The sequence below is a fragment of the Rhinoderma darwinii genome, chromosome 1 (assembly GCF_050947455.1).
Source record: "Rhinoderma darwinii isolate aRhiDar2 chromosome 1, aRhiDar2.hap1, whole genome shotgun sequence".
Classification (NCBI taxonomy): domain Eukaryota; kingdom Metazoa; phylum Chordata; class Amphibia; order Anura; family Rhinodermatidae; genus Rhinoderma; species Rhinoderma darwinii.
Window position 1 is genome coordinate 41,764,800 of NC_134687.1, and position 12,550 is coordinate 41,777,349.

Consider the following 12,550-nt stretch of genomic DNA (forward strand, 5'->3'; position numbering starts at 1 on the left):
CTAAAACGCAAGTCCTCATAAATCCCCCCTATGTGTTTCCATCGCTCCGCATTTTAAAAATTTGACATTCGAGCTCTTTATGAAGCCCCTGTGACTTTTTCCGAACACGTCTGAATGTACAGGGAAACGTGGTCGAGGCTTCAGAGCTGCAATCTGTGTGACCTGGATTTGTTTTTAGCCTGTGCCATATTCAACCACAGGATATGCGCCTTGTTATAGAATATAGCGCGCACTGCACTGGAGGACAGATTGGTGATTTGGACGGTGCTTCAGTATTAAAAAATCTCCCCCATTGTATATTAGAACGTTTTAAAACTTTCTTCATACATTTTATATATTCAAACTTCTTTGTACAATTATTAAGCTTATTTTGCATCAAACTGGAAAATCTCAAAATGGTTAATCATTCTATACTGAAAGGGTCTGCAACTTTCTAATATATGTTGTATTTCAATTTCTCACTATATTCAAGATCAGTGCTTGCTGTCAGTAAGGGTATGTTCACAAGGCAGCGTCCCTTACGGCTGAAATTACGGGGCTGTTTTCAGGAGAAAACAGCTCCGTAATTTCAGGCGTAATGGCATGTTGAGGCACTTTTTCGCTGTGTCAATTACGGACGTAAATGGAGCTGTTTTTCCATGGAGTCAATGGAAAACGGCTCCATTTACGTCTGAAGAAGTGACAGGCACTTCTTTGACGCGGGTGTCTATTTACGCGTCGTCTTTTGACAGCGATGCGTAAATTTACGCCTCGTGGGAACAGACCAACGTAAAACCCATTGCTTTCAATGGGCAGATGTTTGCCGACGCTATCGAGCCGCATTTTCGGACGTAAATCGAGGCGGAAAACGCCCGAATTACGTCCGTAAATAAGCCGTGTGAACATACCCTTAGAGGCATAACTTGAAGCTCCTGGGCCACAATGCAAAATCTGCAACTGGGCCTCACACCTACCATATACCATTTCTAATACTGGTGTCTCCTTTTGTGGCGGAGAGGCCTGTGGGCCCCCTCAGTCACAAGGGGCCAGGTGCGACAGCTTCCTCTGCACCCTCTATAGCTACACCCTGCTATCTATTATACGTGGCACATGGATGTTGGGGCCCTGTAACATATTTTGCATTGGGACCCAGGAGCTACAAGTTACTGCTCTGTACATGGTCGTTACAAAAGCAAACTCTGATAAGGTGCGTTCACGCATGGCGTATCTGCATCCTAGAATATTTTCCCCATAGGCCTACATTGTAGTATACAGAAAAACAATGCAAGTCCGCCACGTGTGAACGCACCCATACACCGAGCCATGCACATGGTCAGGACAGGTTTTTGTAGCTTCTGGATGTGAACAGAATGTTTCCATTCACTAACAGCAAGCAGAGATGTTGAATTGGAAAAGTTGTTTGTCTCTAGATGGACAACTCCACTAAAAAGTTCTAAGAATAGCAGAGATATACTAGTATTTGTCGTGTAAAACCTGAGTATTGGATGTATTGATGCCATGTTCTTGTCTGGTGCTTACAAATGGAAATGTATTCTAGAGCGGTTTATACTCAATCACTGGGAAAAGGATTTCTGTACAGAAATTCAACATTATCTATTACTGAGCAATAATATTAAAGTGAAGCCCATCAATCCAGGCCTGACATTTCTTCATTGTGCTCAATATATTGTAAACGCCGAACGCTCCTTCATACAGAACCTTTATATCCAGCGCTGCCAGAGACGCGCGTCACGTAGATAAGAATTATCAGAGAGCTACATATCTGCCTCCGAAAAATCGCCTGCTATTTATCACATTTTATTTAAAAAAAACAAAACCGGAATATCATATTATCATACGGCGTGGCAGAATTATCATGTAATTGATTTTTTGCTTGGTAGGAGGGTGATATGAATACATAATCCCTTACACAGCAATACTTCCCAATAATGTTCTGTACGGACTAAACGATACGGCGATTAATGCTGCTAAGTATGGTATTAATATAGGGGAATTCAATCATCACTGTAAATCCAGACAATATCTGTTTTTGGAGCTAATTTGACTCCCTCATTATCTTTGACTCCCTCATTATGTTTTCTGCATGTAAGTGTGGGGCAAAGGTACTAATGGGTTAACAGGCAGGCCCATCTGTAATAGACTGGGATGGGGTAAGGTGGCCTCACCCCAGCATATTTTAACCCCCAGGTAAGGATGCTGGGTCTCATTTTGGAGCCCTGGAGACTGTATTACTTTATTGACACTTTTCTGTCCGTTACCACCCATTCATTGCAGCTGCCATAAAGCACACACTCCCAGCAGCACTGACTATACACATACCTCCAAAATGTTAAGAATCACAAAGAGGGACAATTTTTTTTATATTCGCCACGATTCTAATCCCACCCAATCCCCGCCCATACACACCCGGTTCAGTCCACACAGTATCATGCTACCATAATGCCTCACACACAGTATTATGCCCTCTAGCTGCCCTCACACAGTATAATGCCCTCTAGCTGCCACCATATGGTATAATGCCCCCATAGCTGCTAACATACAGTATAATGCCCCCATAGAGGCACCCATACAGTATAAAGCCAACACAGATGCCCCCATAAAGTATACTGCCCACACAGATGCCCCCATGCAGTATGATTCTCACAAATTCCCACATACAGCATAATGCCCCATAGCTGCCACATACAGTATAATGCCCTTATAGCTTTCCCCATACAGTATAATGCCCCCATAGCTGCCCCATACAATATAAAGCCCCCTTAGCTGCCACCATACAATATAATGCCCCCTTAGCTGCCACCATACAGTATAATGCCCACACAGCTGCCCCATATGGTATAATTCCCCTATAGCTTACCTAATACAGTATAATGCTCCCATAGCTGCCCCATACAGTATAATGCCCCCTTAGCTGCCACCATACAGTTAAATGCCCCATTAGCTGCCACCATACAGTACAATGCCCCCACAGCTTCCCCATATAGTATAATGCCCCCATAGATGCCCCATACAGTATAATGCCCCTTTAGCTGCCCCCATACAGTATAATGCCACCTTAGCTGCCCCATACAGTATAATGTCCCCTTAGCTGCCTCTAGTGCCAGTGCCCACAAAGACAGTGCCACAGTGCCGATGTAGATAGTACCACAACCCCTTATAGATTGCGCCAACCCCCTGTAGCAAGCGCTACCCTCACCCCCTGTAGATAGCGCCATTGGGATTCCCTCTTGGAGTGGAATCCCCAGCCAGCGCATAATCCTAGAGGGAACCCCTGACTACATTGTCTATATATGAATAGTGACGTCAGGGGCTACTCCTGGAGTGGAATCTCCTGCCAGAGTGTTGCCGACGCTTTGGCCGGGGATTCCTCTCCAGGAGGAGCCCCTGACCATATATGGACAGTGACGTCAGGGATTCCGTCTAAGAGCGGAAACCACGTCTAGAGCTTCAGCAACGGGGATTCCGCTGCAGGTGGAGCCCCTGAAGTCACTGTCCATTTATGAACAGTGATGTCAATGGCTTCCCCAGGCACAGCGCTTAAAGTAGCGCTGTGCCTGGGGAGTGCTCGGTGAGCGGAGTAGCTCCCTCTGCTCCTCCACTCTGAACTAATGCTGAAGCAGGGAGCTGACAGTTCAAGGGAGCTGACAGTCCAGTATTGGGTTCAACTGTTTCTGCGTCCTGAGGATGCAGATACAGTTGACAGTAGGACATACCCCCGGGACAGTGGGACACCGTTGAATCTGGGACGGTTGAGAGGTATGATATACAGACAATGCAAGAAAGATTTGTGTATCTCATATATGGCACTTACCAGAAAAGATGGAGTACATCCACTTCCCCTGGAGACAAAAGAGTGGCAAGGGGGCTGCATATAGATTCTTATCTGTGCGTATAGTGTTACTATCTTGCCTTATCAAGGCCTCCAGCTGTACAATAGAGATATGTGTCATTAAACCCTTCACCCTGAATGAGATGACTTTGCTGAGTCTGTCCCAGTGTACACAGTTAAAAAGGGAGCTACAGGAAATGTCAGGCTACGTGTGAAAACAGCTGTGTGAAAACTGGAACATTTCAGGATTTTTTTTTAATGTGAATAATTAGCACAGCGCTGACATGGAATATATTATCAGAAAATGTTCTATTTTGTAAATATAATTTTTATATTAAACATTATAATTTTTTTATTTTGTGATGTGTTTTCTAATTTTTCATATTATTATCTATATTTTAAAATAATCCTGAAATCTTGCAGTTTTTCCTCTAGGCACTAAGCCTCACAATAGGCTGATGTCTTCTTGTTCTGCTGTAATCACTTTCAACAGTCATCTCATTATCATCACAGGCAGGATTTTAATGACAGGTAACACCTATATATAGATAACAAAGGATCCACCATTCACAATAGACTGACCCTTCCTGTTCTGTAGAGATCACTTCTCATTATCATCACAGGCAGGATTATAATGACAGGTAACACCTATATATAGATAACAAAGGATCAACCACTCATAATAGACTGATCCTTCCTGTTCTCAACAGTCATCCCATTATCTTCACATAAGGATTACAATTAAAGGTAAGGCTCAACCACACGACAGGGTTCGAGTGTCATCTGATAAAAACGTCCGTTTTGGTTAGTTTTTCTCAGCCGTCTTGCATTAGTTTTGCATCTGTTCCGTTTCCGTTCCGGGCCATGTTTCCATTTTTAACGGACGATTTTGACCAGTTTTGCATTCGTTTTTTTCCCTGTCCATTTTAAAAATTGCTGAATTTCATCTGTCAATTTTTTGCCACACACTTCCCTCTGTAGATAATGCCACACAGCCCCCTGTAGATATTGCCACAGCCCCCTGTAGATACTGCCACAGCCCCCTGTAGATAATGCCACACACTGCCCGCTATAGATAATGCCACACAGCCCCCCTGTAGATACTGCCACAGCCACCCTTTAGCTAATGCCACACACTGCCCTCTATAGATAATGCCATCCAGCCCCCTGTATATACTGCCACAGCCCCCTGTAAGGCCACACACTGACCCCCTGTAGATAATGCCACAGCCCCCCTGTAGATAATGCCACACACTGCCCTTTGTAGATAATGCCACACCACACAGCCCCCTGTAGACACTGCCACAGCCCCACTGTAGATAATACCACACTGCCCTCTATAGATAATGCAACACAGTCCCTGTAGATACTTCCACAGCCCCCCTGTAGATAATGCCACACAGCCCCCTGTAGATAATGCCACACAACCCCCGGTATATACTGCCACAGCCCCCTGTAGATAATGCCACACACTGCCCATGTAGATAATGCCACAGACCACCTGTAGATAATGCCACATACTGCCCTCTGTAGATAATGCCACACAGCCCCCTGTAGATACTGCCACAGCCGCACTGTAGATAATGCCACACACTGCCCTTTACAGATAATGGCACACAGCCCCCTGTAGATAATGCCACAGCCCCCCTGTAGATAATGCCACAGCCCCCCTGTAGATAATGCCACAGCCCCCCTTTAGATAATGCCACACCCTTCCCTCTGTAGATAATGCCACACAGCCCCCTGTAGATACTGCCACTGCCCCTGCAGATAATGCCACACACTGTTCTCTATAGATAATGCCACACATCCTCCTGTAGATACCTCCACAGCCTTTTGTAGATAATGCCACACATACTGCCCTCTGTAGATAATGCTACCCATGCCCCTGTAGATACTGCCACAGTCCCCCTGTAGATAATGCCACACAATGCATTCTGTAGATGATAATGCCAAACAGCCTTCTGTAGATACTGCCACAGCCACCATGTAGGTAGTGCCACACAGCCCCTTTATACATAGCACCCCTGTAGATGGCACCCCCTTCCTGTAGATAGCGCCACTGTAGCTGACAGCTCCAGGAAAAGTTCCTGACGTCACTGTCCATATGACAGTGATGTCAGGGACTTCTCCTGGAGCGGAATTACCGACCACAGCGTTGGCCGCTGTGGCCGGGGATTCCGCTTCAGTAGTAGGGGACCGCTCCAGGAGAGGTCCCTGACGTGACTCTCCTTATATGGACAGTGACGTCAGGGACTTCTCCTGGAGCGGAATCACCGGCCACAGCTTTGGCAACGCTGTGGCCAGGGATTAGCGATTCTGCTCCTACAGGGAGCAAAAATCTCCTCCTCCTCCACCTCCTCACATGCACTTTGAGGAGAAGAGAGCGAGCGAAAGGCAGAAAGCTTGGCCGTCATTCGGATCACATCCAAGTGGCAGCCGTGCTTTACACGGCTCCATAGACTACTATGGGAGCCGTGCGGACGGGAAAATGGCCCAAAATAGGGTATGTTCCATTTTTTTTTTTTTAAAAGTCGGCCGTGTGAATAGCTCCATTTGGGGTCTATTGTTTCTACGTCGGCCGTTCAAAATACGTCTGTCACACGGCCGAGAATCCCTGTCGTGTGAATATGGCCTAACACCACTATATAGATAACACAGGATCCACCATTGACAATAGGCGATGGACACAGCTCCCCTCCTCCCGCTGCCTGCAAAGGTCACAGAGAATGTCTAATAGAAGTCAATGGGTCACCTCCAGACTATTGTTTCCTATAGTCCATCTGGCTGCCGTAAAGCATATATCTGAATGCTGTTAACAGAGCAGAGCATCAGCTCAGGCAACTATAGCCTCTTCCTTGAGGCCTCTGACTCTTCCACCCCCATTGTAAATAAGTATCTAGGATTCGATGAGTGTCTTCGATTCCTGACACTGTCCCCAAACACCAAACATCTACTCTAATAGTGGAGATCAATTATAGATCATTTCTGCCAGACAGAATTCTCCAGTGCTGATCTGTGACTGTAGATATTGGCACAGGAAGAGATAACTACATTCGAGTGGATCCTCGTATGTTCCTGTCAGTTAAGTAGAGAGAAGTGGAGGATTGTGGAGAGACACATTTGTGATACAGTCTGCCTGGCCTACACTACTGTGTGCTGTGTGGCACCGCTGTGAGCACTGCAATTTGGAAAAATTCTGGGGTAGTGTAATTGGTATATCTAGGTCTCGGCACTTAGAACACAGTATTGAGATTACAACCAGAGTTGTTCTTGGACCTGTTGCCAGCGTAATGAGGGGTGGGTCTATGTTGGTGATTACATTTCATTTTATTCTGCTTAATGTTACCACTATTGCTGGGTCTAAACATAACAATTCTGTGAAATCGGATTTACAATCTTATCATTATGATGATTGCATGCAATTCTGTAATGTGTGGATATTGGAGGGGTTCCACTTTTAAGAAAACACAAAAGAAAATAAATGTTGAACAGATTAATTTTTACTGAACTCAACTGATATTACACACAAAACGTAACGCTTATATCCATAAGAGGCACAACCTGCTTAATGGTTACAATATTTCAATGAGGCACACAATCTTGGCGGTTACAGTTCATCCAAAGTGGCAAAGTCTCTTAAACCGACCCTCCGATATCAGGACAAAATGATAAATGTGATAGGGTATATGGAGTAATATTACCTGGTGTCCTCCAGTCCCATCACCCCCCCCCCCCCCATGTGCCGTGGATCCGCCGTTTTCAGGTTCCCTCTGTGTTGTCTCAAAATGGCCACAGCGTTTCTCAGACAGTCTAGGACACTCCATCTGTTTACGGATTGGACAGAACTGCTCACGTGAGCAGCTCCGACCAAATAGCGAACAATGGGAGTGTATTCGACTCATAGAGTAAGAAGAGCTGCAGCCATTTTGGGACAGCACAGAGAGGACCCTAAACCGGTTGATTCACGGCAGAGGGGCACAGCTGGAGGGCATCAGATATTATTACTCCAGATACACCATAATATTTAAAATGTTGTCCCAGGACTGGAGGGATGCTTTACCGTTTCACGAAAAATCATTCCTCTGCAGGTCTCTGTTGGGTTCACAGAGGTCACACCCAGACTATATTACCTCACACAGTCCCACCCAAACTCTCACCCACCGTCAACAGCAGACGGCACTATGTTTCCATACTCTAACCCTGCTTCAAGGCACTCTCACTTGCAGCTCCCTGACTTTCAAGGGTTCTAGACTTGGTCACAGTTTCCAGACTCTTAAGGAGTACTCTACTACTCTTGTCCAATAGGCAATCTCATTATAGAACAATCGACCACGTCCACTTCTACACACTCACCACAGCCTGCTGTATAGGGCCCTGACGTCTTCAGACTCCTACACACTACCCCTCCCACTGAGTACCTCACCCAGTCCAACTCAATCCAGGAAAGCACTACTAGGCCATATGTCAGGCCTACTGGGCAACCAGTCCTCATTGCATCACTCCAAGCGGCCCACCAGAACACAGATGCTTAAAAATCCCACCAGGACTTGCCTACATCTTCTTTTCTTCTTTTGGGTTTTGAGCACAACATACTCTCCCTCTCACTGGTTCCCACACTCGGGCTGACCACTTAATTTGAGTTATGGCCTGCACAGAATTCTGCAAACCACCCTCATCCATGGCCTGCCTCAATCTCCTTCAGGCCACTAATGGTCCCTGGCTAGCTCACACGTCTGCTACGTGACAGATGCTCCAATGCATAATGTTGTATTTTGAGTGCTGTGTTAATGACTACAACTGATGTAAATTTCTGGGCAGTGCCACACAGATGTGGGCACGGACATGGCACTTTCATGCAGTTATTTATTATATGGTCACAGGTATTGATTTGTAATCAAGGCCTACTGGATATAAGGAGCCTGATATACTATAGGAGAGCCAGCTGAGTGACTGATATTGTCCTATACTGTTCATTTCTCTCAATTAGCTTGATTCTAGTCAATTAGACTACAGAGAAGAAAAGGGTCATTGTGGGGGGGGGGGGGTTGTCCGGTGAGATATATTGTTTGCCTATCCTCAGGATGGGCAAGCAATATCTGATTGGTGTGGGTCCGACTCTTGGCATCTCTGCAAATAAGCTGTTTGAAGGGGCCGCGGCTTTCCTTCATTGCTTACGCTGCTCCGCACTTTTAAACACCGTCACACTCGTAGCGGCGGTTCACAGTATTACATCCTTCTCCCATTCACTTATATGGAAATGAATGGCATTGCTAGACATAACCGCTTATTCAGATGATCTGATGTGCCTGTATAAACGGGTAGGACAAGCTCTCATAGGGCCCAAGGCGGGGATGTCATAATGTGCCCTACAACCGTTAGTCCCTAAGGTTCATCCATATTTTGTGACCCCCCCCCATTGTGTTCTAGTCAACTACCTACCCATCGTCCCACCCCATGTGTAAAAAATTAAGGGGACTCCTGCAAGGTTAACGTCGTCATTGTGCTGATCGACAGGAGTCTCGGTGGTCAGACTCCCACCGATTGAAAATTAATGGCCTATCCTAAATATAGGTCATGAATGTTTGTTCTGGAGAACCCCTTTAACTTACGAATGAATAGGAAAATATAATTTTCCATTCAGACACAGCTTTCTTTCTTTTTTTTACTGTGCTTTTATTTACCCTGTTGTATTATTACTCTGTGCAGGAGACATATAGTTAGGGCCAAAAACAGATTTGGATACCCATGACAAAACAGTAAATCCTTTTCTCTGCTTCCCCCTGCTTGAAGAAATAAATTGAAAGGGGTATTCTCGGTATGGGAAGGGGTGTGCCTGATATGTGCACTTGACTATTTCCCTACGTCTTATAGACATGAATAGAGAGAGACGCTCACATGAGTGGCCAACTCTCCTCAGTGGCCTGCCGACTTTTATTACAAAACATGGGTCACGGGACCCAGAGTTATGACCACCGGTGGATCCAGAGTGATCTGAGTCGGGGCAAAAAAATGTTATGGTCCCTTTACCAACATCAGCCATGATTACCTGCAAACACCTCTTCAAAGCTTTGTTCACAAGGTGAGCCAAAACTGGGACAGGATCCAGAAAAGTGGTCCTCCATTTATACTCCCCTTTTTAGGATTTACACCAAGACTTAAAGCAACAGGACTCACAAGTGCAGCAATGTATAGACATTTAGAAACATCATGGACCTTCCAGTCAAGCTTCAAATTATTCACTCAATTATAAGCAACTATATTACATATAACATATAACATGGGCTCACACAATTTGATCAAAATGTGCGCTAAGAACCTCCCTATTGTAAGTAGATTTAGCAGTAATGCCAATTTATTTATATTTAGTGGTTTAGGTGACATTGGTGTTCGCAGTGTGCTGTCGCCATTTCTTTGTCTGCTGTATATTTGCAGTCACAGGTGTTCTTGCACCTGCATACACGTTTTGTTTCATTTTGTTGGAATGTGCTGTTCAACCTTTTGCGTTGTTTATATGATTCATATATGTGGGGTTAGTGACTGCCTCCATTTTTTGATCTTGCACTCCTCCCATTCTGCCATGGGTGATTTTAATTAGTTTAATGCTGGTTCCTACCATCCCCAGATATATGTAGGCTTAGTCCTAGTTCTGGGTGTATGTGCAGCGTAGGTTCCCACCTCATAGAGGTCGCCTTATCGTGGCAGGTGGGCTCACACAATTTGATCAAAATGTGCGCTAAGAACCTCCCTATTGTAAGTAGATTTAGCAGTAATGTATATTTATTTATATTTAGTGGCTTAGATGGCATTAGTGTTCGCAGTGTGCTGTCGCCATTTTCTTGTGTACTGTATATTAAATATAACACGTACTTGTAAGGCCCAGAGAAAGTATCACCAGTATAGACCCCGTTCTACCACGAGAGCAGTATATCCACTCCTGAGCACAGAGCTGTCTCCATGGCAGGCAGATGTACACGTGGAAATGGCCGTCTGGGATCAAGTGTAACTAATAGGAGCTCAACCACAAGCCAGGAAAAATCTATTAGTAACACTCCATCTAAGGAAGCGGCATCCCTCTATGTCTCTGCAAGAACGGCAGGTGCGTCTTTAGGAAAGAACAGTAGGATCAGGATTTATTACTCGGTTCTGCGAAAAAAGAGATCCATAGGGGCCCTGTATGTTTTGATTTATAAAAATGGAATAATGCTGACACATCCCCTTTACAAAGCTATTCCATGGTCCCCCATGGATGATAATAAATTATACATATATATATATATATATACATACACACACACACAGTATGCACAGCTCTCTCTCTCTCTCTCTCTCTCTCTCTCTCTCTCTCTTTCTCTCTCTCTGTAAGGTACTTTAAAGGGGTAACATAGTATTACATTTTGGCTATTCAAATAAATTGCTGACCATGTAATACTTATGTGAGCCGAGTCTACCAGAGTGAGAACCAGGGGCATAGCTATAGGGGGTACAGAGGTAGCAGTTGCACCTGGTCCCTGCCCCTCTGATACATAAGATACCAGTTTTATAAATGGCATATGGTCGGTGGGGGCTTTGGTACAGATTTTGCATTGTAGCCCAAGTTACACCTTGACTGACCTAAGCTGCTTTTTGTTAGCTTTCTGTTCTGGCTCAGAGGGGTACCCTGCTCTATGACATCCATAACCCTTAATAGGATCGTAAGACAACCTCTTTAATCGCCCTAAGCCTCCTGTTTCACAGATATAGATATGATAGGAGCAGGTTTGCCAACCGTCCAAAAATGTACGGACAGTCGGCAAAAATTGGTGTTTTTTTTCTGCCATCCGTAGAGATTTTTCCTCATTCTTTGGAACTTTGCACTGCACATGCGCTGAAATGTACATGCGCAGTGTAAAGGATGAATAGGCCGTGGCCGGGCATATTTTCAGATTCCGCTTGACTTCTGCGTAATTTGAAAATATGCAGGCCACTGCCAAGTGAGGTCGGTGACGGCCCAGGTGTGGACCAATCCAGTCACCTGACCTGTCACCTGACCTCATGTTAGCATCATGTGGTCAGATGACTCAGGTCAGCTGACTGGACTGGTCCACTCCCGGGCCGTCACTGAACCTAGTCAGAAGTGGAACTCCGCCGCTGCGCCACATGACCTCCTCGTCTCCTCCTATGGTGAGTCACGTCAGGCACAGCGGAAAATGGTAGCAGTAGGCTACCGCTCTTCGCTCTGTTTGCAGCGTGGCACTAAGAGCAATGTGGGGGGGAGTGTGGCACTAAGAGAAAGGGGGGGAGTGTGGCACTGAGAAAGGGGGAGGGTGTGGCACTAAGAGCAAGGGGGTTTGGCACTAAGAGCAAGGGGGGATTTGGCGCTATTTACAAGAAGGGCTGTGTGGCCCTATTTACAATGGGGGCTGTGTGGCACTATCTACAAGGGGAAGATGTGTGGCGTTATTTACAAGGGGGGAGCTGTATGGCACTATTTACAAGCTGGGGAGCTGTATGGCACTATTTACAAGGGGGGTAGCTGTGTTGCACTATTTACAAGCGCGGGAGCTGTATGGCACTATTTACAAGGGGGGAGCTGTGTGGCACTATTTACAAGGGGGAGCTGTGTGGCGCTATCTACATAGGAGGGAGCTGTGTGGCGCTATTTACAAGGGGGCTGTGTGGCGCTATCTACAAAGGGGTGCTGTGTGTGGCACTATTTACAGAGGGCACAAAGGGGGCATG

The 12,550-nt window shown here is 45.6% G+C and overlaps 1 protein-coding gene across 1 annotated transcript in view; it reads right to left on the reverse strand.

Annotated features, from left to right (window-relative positions):
- The window catches only part of NSG1 (neuronal vesicle trafficking associated 1), a 66,373-nt gene that overhangs the window by 43,407 nt on the left and 10,416 nt on the right, over positions 1-12,550 (reverse strand). The gene's annotated exons all lie outside the window — the stretch shown is intronic.